General features: G+C 37.9%; 1 pseudogene; it reads left to right on the top strand.

The window, feature by feature from the left end:
• The first annotated feature begins 5,807 nt into the window (after positions 1-5,807).
• LOC136317605 (prickle-like protein 1 pseudogene) lies at positions 5,808-6,881 on the top strand (annotated as a pseudogene).
• The last annotated feature ends 2,954 nt before the right edge of the window (positions 6,882-9,835 follow it).

Genomic DNA, 9,835 nt, shown 5'->3' with positions numbered 1-9,835 from the left:
GTCAGGGCACATGTGGGATTCTTTTTCACTATCTCCCTTCCTTTCATATTAAAAAAATAAAATAATAAAAGAGAGAGAGAAAAAGGAAGGAAGTGAGGAAGGAAGGAAGGAAGGAAGGAAGGAAGGAAGGAAGGAAGGAAGGAAGGAAGGAAGGAAAGAAGCGAGGAAGAAAAGAAGGGAGGAAGGAAGGGAGGGAGGGAGAGAGGGAGGGAGGGAAGGAGGGATGAAGGAAGGGAGGGAGGAAGGAAGGAAAGAAGAAAAACTTCAAGCCTTTTTTTGCACTAAAGAAATATTAATAGGCATATTACAATAATTTTGATCTTCCATCCACATTATCAACAGCTTTTCCATCTCATTAATTAAACCACTGTTTTGCTTGGTAATAATCATAACATTCATTGGGATATGGCCTTTCACATGCTTTATTTTTCTACCTTTATTTTTTAAAATTGTTGTGATTGCTCTGGCCAGTTGGCTTAGTGGTAGAGTGTTGGCCTGGTGTGTGGAAGTTCTGGGTTCAATTCCTGGCCAGGGCACACAGCAGATATGCCTATCTGCTTCTCCACCCTTCCCCTTTTCCTTTCTCTCTCTCTCTCTTTCCCTCTCACAGCCAAGGTTCCATGGGAGCAAAGTTGGTCTAGGCACTGAGGATGGCTCCATGGCCTCTGCCTCAGGTGCTAGAATGGTTCCAGTTGCAGTGGAGCAATGCCCCAGATGGGTAGAGCATCATGCCCTGGTTGGCATGCCTGGAGGATCCCACTTAGGCACATGTGGTAGTATGTCTGTCTGCTGCTCCCCACTTCTCACTTTGGAAAAATACAAAAAATAAAAAATAAAATAAAATAAAATTGTTGTGATTGTTGACCAACTTTAACCAAATACTCTGCCAGTGGAGGATGGGGTTTCTATTCTCTCTGATCTCTTTATTATTTCTACTACATTTTCCATGGTGATGGTTTTTCTTTTCTTTACTCTATTACCAGCTCTTGTATCAGATTTGCATTTTGGAAGCATCCTGATAGGGTCAAGACAAAAAAAATCACTTATTTAAAAACCTGATCTGACAATGGACAGAGTAAGAGAATAACAAAACCCAACTTCCTGTAGTAGGGACAGGAGGAAGTGAACACCCCTGCTTATAGGAGTGCGGTAACTTTTGGACTAGCTCTGTAACATTTAGAGGAGCATGATAACATTTTCCATGAGCATGAGTGTGGTAATTTTACCACTAGTGCACTAACTTTAGAATGAACAGGTATTGGAATGTTTGTTGGTATGATCAGCTTCAGCCTGGCTTACCACAGCAGGCACCTGGTGGTTAGGGACCCCTGCTGTACAGTAAATAGCCTTTATGGCACTCTGTAAATAAAAGTTGTATGTAAGTTGGGGACTTACTCTACTTTATAAAGTATAAAATGTTATGAAATTTTATTTTGATTTAGCTTAATTTAATTATAGTTATAAAACCAGTACAAAATATATTTTATTATAAAATATTAGAGATGATGTGTGCCATCCCTCTTTTCTATTTTTCTAACCTTTCATCAGGTGACCTTTAATTCAATACTATAATAAGCATCATTAATTAATGTAATCAATTGAATGCCTACTGTGTTGTGATCTTTGTGCAAACTTAGGGAAGAAGGCTTTAGACACAAATGTACATGGAATTATAATTTCTAAAAAGTATCCATTACAGAATTTTATTATTTTTAAGGTAGGTACACATCTTTCTGTACAAACAGATCATAGTTACTATGTATCAATAAGAATGGAAGGGTTTATGATTTTAGTGAGATGGGAAAGAGTTTCAGCTTTGGTGCTAGAACACCTCCAACAAGTAATATTCTTGAGAACCTTTTATTTCAAGTACACAACTCTTGATTAGCTCTGTCTGTTTGACGCATACCTTTTTGATCAATTGATGTTTATTGAGGATAACATATGGGAGTATTAGGACACATTTGGTCTTGAGATGAGAATCTTTTAATCAACTAATGTCTTATAAGTTCAGTTTTACTTTTGCTGAGGTGAAAAAATCTCTATTATTATTGATTTAGGAGTAATAAAGCTCCTTTTAGTTGATTGAATTGTGACAATCTGATGAACTTCACAATGACACTTATGGTTAACATCTTGTTGAGATAGGATCATGGAAAACATTTGTACCTTATATAAGTCAGATATAAATTTTATCATTGTTCAGTTTAAATCTTTCCTGTGGCTGCTGTCTTTAAAATTTGATTGCTCTTATATCTTATTCTTTTCCTCAAGTGTTTTTCTTGTGTTTCTATTTTCCTCATGACTTTCCAATGGAAAATATTTTATAGTCTCTTCCTTCTGTAAATCTGTTTAAAAATGAATTAAATCTGTCTTTTCTATTATTTTCATTATGATTTCCATGAAAATTGTTATTAATTTATAGTTTTCAGGACTCTCAAATATTTTATATTTCATTTGAAAATATGAAAAAAGATTCAGGTTAATGCCAAATCTTCAGAAAGGTCTTCCCTGAAAACTTCACCTAATGAGCCCCCTCCCATTATTTTCTGTCACAACTAGCTTTTTTGCCATATAAAACTTTTCACAAATTATAATTTTACTCACAATTTCTTTGTTTTTTTTCTTTCTTTCCCTTATTAGAATATTACCTACATGAACAATGAGACTCTTTTTTTAATGCCCTATTAAGAACATCTAGCACAGTGGCTCATACACAGTAAGCAGTATGTCAAACAAATGAATGAATGAATGAATGAATGGAAATAAGGAAGGAAGGATGATAAAGATGGGTGGATAAGGGGTTTTAACTGACAGTAAATCCAATAAGAGACAGTAGTATTATATGGCCACCAAAACACTGTAATAGAGTAGGAGAATTAAATTTTTCCTGACTTATTTCAAGGGCTAGAATTAGGACCAATAGATGAGTTCCAAAGAGATAACTCAACAACAACTAACCTGGAAATAATTTTTTCTGTTCTAATCTATTTTTTCCAGCTTTACTGAAGTAAAATTGAAAAATAAAATTATATATATTTAAGGTATGCAATGTTATGATTTGATACATGTAAATATTATTAAATGATTACCACAATCAAATTAATTAACACTTACATCAGCTCACGTAGTTACCATATGTGTGCACTCTGTGTGTGTGTGCATGTGTGGCAAAAAATACTTAGGATTTATTTTCTTAGTAAATTTCAAATATACAATATTGTGTTCCTAACTATAGTCACCCCACCATACATTAGATTCTCTGAACTTATTCATTTTATAACTAAAACATTGAATCCTTTGGTTAATATCTCCCATTTTCTCCATCTCCTACCCATCAATCTTCATTCTACCCTCTGTTTCTATAAGTTCAACTTTGTTGTAGTTTTTTGTTGTTATTGTTAGATCTTACTTATAAATATATATTACAGCCTGACCTGTGGTGGCGCAGTGGATAAAGTGGATAAAGTGACCTGGAAATGCTGAGGTCGCCGGTTCGAAATCCTGGGCTTGCCTGGTCAAGGCACATATGGGAGTTGATGCTTCCTGCTCCTCCCCCCTTATCTCTCTATCTCTCCTCTCTCCCTCTCTCCCTCTCTCTCTCCTTTCTAAAATGAATAAATAATATATATATATATATATATATATATATATATATTACATGCAATATTTGTCTTTTCTGTTTGGCTTATTTTCCATTGGATAATGCCCTTCAGGTTTATCAGTGTTGTAACAAATGATAATATTTCATTTTTTTTCTTTTTTTGTAGAGTTCTCTGTTTGTGTGTTTTTCTTTCTTCCCTCCCTACCTTCATCTTTCCTTTTATTTCCTTCCCTTCTTTTCCTCTCCTCATTCCTCCTCTCCCTTCCCTTCCCTTCCCCTCCCCTCTCCTCTCCTTCCCTCCTTTCCCCTCCCCTCCCTTCCCCTCCTCTCCTCTCTCTTTTCTTCTGTTTTTAATGAATTTATTAGATTGATGTTAGTTAATATAACTATACAGATTTCAGGTGTCCAATTCTATAGCACATCCCAGTACACTGTATTGAGTGTTCATTTCACCACCTAAATCAAGTTGTTATTTATGCCTCCATACACTCCTCCACCTTCCCACCCATCACCACACTCTTATCTGTGTCCACAAGTTTTTTTTTGTGTGTGTGTACACACGGTATCTCTTATTCTCTCTCCCACCACCTTCCCTGCCTATTCCCCCTTCCTCCCACAAGAGCTGTCAGCTTGCTCTCTGTGTGTATTTTCATTATCCATTCAACTGTTCACACTTAGGTTGTCTTGATATATTGGTTGTGTAAAAAATAGTGCAACAAATGTGGGAATATAGATACCAGTTCAAAATACTGACTTTTTTTCCTTTGCTTGGAATTGGCATTGCTCCCCCACTGAGGAGCGAGAGGTCCCATAAAAACCAGGACCCCAGCACAGGATTTCAGTGTCAGGAAGAGAAGTCCCATAACTTATGCCTGTAAAAACTAACAGGGATTAAGACTGAGTGAGAAATATGGCTTCTTGTGTCCCAGGAAGTTTCTCTTATAGGGCCCATGAATTGACTTACTCAGACTCACTCCCTCTGAGCTCCAGCCCTGGGGCAGCAACTTTAAAGGAACCAGGGGCAAAACGGGAGGAACTGAATTGTCTGGCATCAAGATGAGACTTGGAGGAGGGGCAGCTTTCTGTCAAACAAAAGTGCTGGCAGAAGCCTTTGTTTCTTTTCTGAGATACCCCCAAATCCAATGAACTGACAGGCAGGCATCATGTCTGAGTTTCTATCTACCTAGTTCAGACTGTTGTTTCCCAAACCTTGTTGATTCCCTGAGATGCCACCCCATCTTGCAAGCCTATCCAGCCTATTTCCAGCAGCATTTCCATACAACTGACCTCTCTTGTCTCATTCCTTGGACTTTCCTAAAATCTTTCAAATGAACAGTATCTGGCCTCAGCATACTTGATACCACTTTCTAAGTGATTAAAGGTCTAACACTATTGGAAGCTCACCTTAGTTTGCATCTTGGCTTCTTCTGGTCCCTTTAAAGCCCAGCATAAATACAGCCATCTGAAGATGGCTCTGTAGCTCATCCTGGTGGCCACAGGCAGGGCATAGGTTATAGTTGACCTTGCACCTCTTGAGAAGCCCCATAGTCAGAGTACCCAATGGATAGCTTCAGACCACATTGAATTATAACCCTACCACCTCCACAAGGAACACACTCAAGGGGAAGATTCAGTGAGCATGAAAGGCCCATGAAAGCAAGTTCTGCTATGTAGGGTCAACTCTTGTATAGCACCTTCTCTGCTGAAGTCACAGCTGTTTTTCTTTTTCTTCTTTATTTTTTTTTAACTTGAGAGGCAGGGAGATAGTGAGACAGGTTCCCACATGCACCTTGACTGGGATCTACCCAGAAACCCCTGTATGGGGCTGATGTTTGAATCAACCAAGCTATCCTCAGTACCTGAGACCAACATTTGGATCAAGTGAGCTATCCTCAGCACTCAGGGCCAACACTTGAACCAATTGAGCCACTGTCTATGTGAGAGGAAGGGGATGAAAGCCAAAAAGGAGAAAGAGAGAAGCAGATGGTCACTTTTCTTGTGTGCCCTGACCAGAAATTGAACCCCAGGCAACATTCTATCTACTGAGCCTACTGGCCAGGGCCACAGATGCTGTTTGAAGTTGATTTGCCTTGCTGTTAATCCCTCCCAATTATGCCAGAACAATCAAGGCTCAACTAAATATAATAGCAGAGTGCATACAGACCACAAAGGGATATACCTGGAATGCCTAGCTCTTGTGACTATGCCACTGACACAGTCACAAGATGGACTGGGAGACTCAGCGTATGGCAGCCACCCAGGCCCGGTGAGCAGCAGGAGGCTGCAGGAGCTGGATCTGGACCACGGGGCTTCGGGGTACAACCATGACCAAACACAGTGGTAAGAAGATTCCCTGGAGTGTCTGTCAGACTTGAAACCAGAGCAGAGCGTCCGGGATTCCATGGACTCCTTGGCTTTGTCTAACATTACTGGGGCTTCAGTGGATGGAGAAGGTAAGCCGAGGCCATTGTTATATTCTCTGCAAAACTTTGAGGAAATGGAGACAGAAGATTGTGAGAAAATGAGCAATATGGGAACTTTGAACTCTTCCATGCTGCACAGGAGTGCAGAGTCCTTAAAGAGTCTAAGTTCGGAGTTGTGCCCAGAAAAAATCATGCCTGAGGAGAAACCAGTACATCTGCCGGTGCTCAGAAGATCCAAGTCTCAGTCCAGACCACAGCAGGTCAAGTTTTCAGATGATGTCATCGACAATGGAAACTATGACATCGAAATCCGGCAGCCCCTGATGAGTGAGAGGACTCGGAGACGGGTCTACCACTTTGAAGAGAGAGGCTCCAGGTCTCATCACCATTGCCGTAGGAGAAGTAGGAAGTCCCGCTCCGACAATGCCCTGAATCTTGTCACAGAGAGAAAATACTCTCCCAAGGACAGACTGCGGCTTTACACCCCTGATAACTACGAGAAATTTATACAGAATAGAAGTGCCCGGGAGATCCAAGCGTACATCCAGAATGCTGACCTCTATAGCCGGTATGCCCACACCGCTTCCGACTATGCGTTGCAGAACCCGGAAGTGCCTCGGTTCCTGGGACTCTATGGAGAGCACGACGATTCCTGGTGCTCCTCCTCCGACTCAGAAGAGGAAGGATATTTTCTTGGACAGCCAATTCCTCAACCCCGGCCACAGAGGTACGCCTACTATACAGACGACCTTTCTAGTCCAACTTCTGCACTCCTCACTCCTCAGTTTGGTCTGGGGAAAACTAAATCCAAGAAGAAAAAGGGACACAAGGGCAAAAACTGTATTATTTCCTAACCTAGTAGCTGTGGAGATCATGTTTAAAATTAGCTATTAACCATCTTGAGTCCTACTTTTTTCTTTCATAGGAAAGTTGCTAAAATAGTTGAAAGTGCTTTGCCCATGTAAACGAGCCCCTCCCTCCCCACTGCTGTTTACAGTATCAGATTAACATTCAGAAGGTGGGAATGTAGGACACTAACTGTACAAGGCCACTCTTCCAAGTCTAGGAGATATAGCAGCTCTACCTAGTTCATAAAAACAAACAGGGAATCAACCAAAATGTGAAGGCAAAAAAATAGGTTCCAAATAAAAGAACAGAAAAAATCTCTAGAAAAAGAACAGAATGAATTGGAGGCAAATAAACTACTAGATACAGAGTTCAAAACATGGTTATAGGGATACTCAAGGAACTTAGTGAGATCTTCAACAGCATGAAAAAATACATAGGAATCATAAAAAATAAGCAGTCAGAAATGAAAGATATACTATACTAATTGAAATGAAGAATAATTTATAAGGAATCAACAGTAGAGTAGATAAAGCTGAATATCAAATCAGTGATTTGGTATATATGAAAACAAAAAAAATCCAATTAGTACAGTAAAAGAAAAAATAATTTTTAAAAATGAAAAGAGTATAAGGGGCCTCTGTGACAGCTTTAAGTATAACAACATTAGAGAGTATTATTAACTATATTTACTATGCTATATTTCACATTCCCATGACTATTGTATAACAACCAATTCATACTTTTTAATCTCTCCATTCCTGTCTGTCTATCCCTTTCTCTAATACTTATATATGGTGTCAGATTAAAATGAAGTTTATGGGTATGATCACTTTGTAAGTTATGTAATGTCTAATCACTGGGCTGTATTCCTGAAAATAATAGTGTATATACACTGTAATTGAAACATTTAGAAAATGATTAGAAGAAAAAAATTACTGCTTTTGGGAAATTTAATATTTAGAGAAATTGAAGGATAAATTAACAAAGAAAAGTATATACCTTAATTTCATATTCTAGCCTGACCTGTGATGGCACAGTGGATAGAGTGTTGACCTGTAATGCTGAGGTTACCAGTTTGAAAATCCAGGCTTGCTCTGTCAAGTCACATATGAGAAGCAATGACTACGAGTTGATGTTTCCTGCACTTTACTCCCATTTTTCTCTCTCCTCTTTCTAAATGCAATAAATAAAATATTTTTAAAGTTTAAATTTATGTTTCCAATTGTCTCTTTTGTTGTTTTCATTAAGTTGTCATCCATATTAAGAAATCTTCCCTGACCAGGCGGTGGTGCAGTGGATAGAACATTGCACTGGGACACAGAGGACCCAGGTCTGAAACCCCAAGGTCCTAGCTTGAGCACGGGCTCATCTGCTTTTAGCAAAGCTCACCAGTTTGTACCCAAGGTTGATGGCTCGAGCAAGGGGTTACTTGGTCTGCTGCAGCCCCACAGTCAAGGTACATATGAGAAAGCAATCAATGAATAACTAAAGTGCCATAACAAAAAACTGATGATTGATGCTTCTCATCTCTCTCCGTTCCTGTCTGTCCATCCCTCTTTCTGTCTCTGTAGAACCCCCCCCCAAAAAAAAACTCACATTATTTCTTTGCTACTACCTCTAGTCAAATTTAAAAAGAAAGAGTAATGGACATTTTTAGTCTATTTTGTGCCTCACAGAAATTACTATGTTAGTCCTTGAAGAATACATTATCTTTTATGTCTTCTTAATCTCACAGTATTTTTTTCTTCCTATTAGGAAAGCAGAATAGCCACCCCTGGTTCTTTTTAAAAAAATGTTAATATTAGACTCACTAAGGGTAAAAGAGAAATGACTCATATAAACAATGTAAAATGGAAAGGAAAAATACAGACATCATAAATATACAAAGGATAATACTGAAATATTATGAAAGGTTACATGTCACCAAATTGAAGAATTTGGAAAAAATGGATAAATTTCTAGAACTATACAATCTTCCTAGGCTGAGTCACAAAGAAGTAGAAAACCTAAGTAGACCATTAAGCAGGCAGGAAATAGAAACAACTATGAAAAAGCTCCCCCAAAATAAAAGTTCAGGAATAGAGAGCTACACTAGTGAATTCTACCAAACACTCAAAGAAAATTTGTACCTATTCTTTTCAAAGCTTTTCAAAAACCAAAGAAGAGGCAAAACTCCCTAACCTATTTTATAAGGCCAACATAACCCTGATACCCAAATCTGGCCAGGAAAAAACAAACAAACAAACAAAAACAACTACAGATCGATATCTCTAATGAATATGAACACAAAAATCCTAAGCAAAATACTAACAAATCAAATACAACAATACATTAAAATAATACATCATGATCAAGTGGGATTTATTCCAGTAGCATAAGGATGGTTCAACATATGTAAATCAAACAATGTGATACACCCCTTAAAAAACAAACAAAAAAATGGACAAGGATCATATGATCCTATCAATAGATGCAGAAAAGGAATTTCATAAAGTAGAACATCCATTTATGTTTAAAACAGTCAATAAGATAAGTATAGACATAAAGTACCTCAACATAATATGAGCTATAGATGACAAACCATCAGCCAATATCATATTAAATGGTAAAAAATTGAAACCTTTTCCTCTAAAATCAGCAACAAAACAAGAATACCCACTCTTTCCACTCTTATTCAACATAGTATTGGAAGTCTTAGCCAGAACAATCTGATAAAACAAAAATATAAATGGCATCCATATTGAGAAAGAAGTAAAGGTATCACTCTTAACAAATGATATGATCCTATATATAGAAAACCCTAAAGATTCCACTGAAAAACTATTAGAAACAATAAACCAGTAGAGTAAAGTTGCAGGATTCAAAATCAATATATGAAAGTCTACTGCTTTTCAATACAGCAACAATGAAACTTCAGAAAATGAAGGGGAAAAAATTGCAACTGCAACAACAAAAACAT

Source organism: Saccopteryx bilineata, chromosome X, assembly GCF_036850765.1.
Source record: "Saccopteryx bilineata isolate mSacBil1 chromosome X, mSacBil1_pri_phased_curated, whole genome shotgun sequence".
In the NCBI taxonomy this organism is placed as follows: domain Eukaryota; kingdom Metazoa; phylum Chordata; class Mammalia; order Chiroptera; family Emballonuridae; genus Saccopteryx; species Saccopteryx bilineata.
Note: the sequence above shows the minus strand (reverse complement) of the source record. Positions and strands in the feature narration are given on the sequence as shown.